Source organism: Silene latifolia, chromosome 3 (assembly GCF_048544455.1).
Source record: "Silene latifolia isolate original U9 population chromosome 3, ASM4854445v1, whole genome shotgun sequence".
Taxonomy (NCBI): Eukaryota; Viridiplantae; Streptophyta; class Magnoliopsida; order Caryophyllales; family Caryophyllaceae; genus Silene; species Silene latifolia.
This window is the reverse complement of record NC_133528.1, coordinates 96,612,815-96,613,807: the sequence shown is the minus strand read 5'-3', so window position 1 is coordinate 96,613,807 and position 993 is coordinate 96,612,815. Positions and strand designations below refer to the sequence as shown.

The window sequence follows — 993 nt, the reverse complement described above, 5'->3', positions numbered from 1 at the left end:
CAAAATGCCTAAGTTTTCATCACATTCCGTACCCACCGAGGAGAACCTACCCAATGGTACTCTCACACCACAACATCTAACCGGAAATTTTATTGCCAAATCCGCATTTATCCAATTAGTCGAAAGAAGCCAATTTGGGGGGATGCCTAGTGAAGACCCTCATTCTCATATGGAAACCTTTTGTGACTATTATGATGCGATTTCTCAAACCGGTGTAACTCAAGACCAAATTCGATGGGTCTTATTTCCTTTTTCTCTCATTGGCACCGCGAAACAATGGTTGAAAGGCCTTGATAAGGCTACTCTCGGAATTGATTCTTGGAAGAAGTTGGCTCTAGCTTTCTACAAAAAGTTCTATCCACCGGAAAAGACTAACATGCTAAGAGCTCAAATCACGGGCTTTAAGCAAAGGGATGAAGAATCTTTGTATGAAGCTTGGGAGCGATTCAAAGGAATTTGTCGCTCATGTCCTCACCATGGACTTAGCGAGTGGTTCTTGGTACAACAATTTTGGAACAGTCTTTATGAAGATTCAAGGAACATTCTCAACATGGGATCAAATGGAATGTTTACCGAAGTTGATGACAATCAAACTTGGAACAAGATTAAGGAAATGGCGGTCCATAACTCACAATATAGTAGACCTCGCAAGGCTACTAGAGGAGGAAATCATGAAGTGGACTCCATTACTCAATTGGGTGCTCAACTTAGTGCTCACATTGATACCATCAATTTGAAGTTTGAAAAAGCTATGGCTAGACTTGAAGAAGCCTCAAAATCACCAAAGCATCATGTTAATGCCATGACGGCATCTTCATCAATCCCAAGTGGGATATGTGAGAATTGTGGAACTTTGGGACATGACCAAAGTGAATGTAGGGGAACAAATGAACAAGTGAATTCTTTCCAAGCATATAATAGTGGTACCCCTTATTCCAACTATTACAATGAAAACACATAATTCCATCCAAATCTCTCATACAAAAGCCAAAA

General features: G+C 40.4%; 1 non-coding gene across 1 annotated transcript; it reads right to left on the bottom strand.

Annotated features, from left to right (window-relative positions):
* Nucleotides 1–376: 376 nt before the first annotated feature.
* LOC141650722 (small nucleolar RNA R71) lies at nucleotides 377–483 on the bottom strand. Its single transcript, XR_012546740.1, has one exon. It is a non-coding gene; the product is annotated as a small nucleolar RNA R71 (small nucleolar RNA).
* Between the last annotated feature and the right edge of the window lie 510 nt (nucleotides 484–993).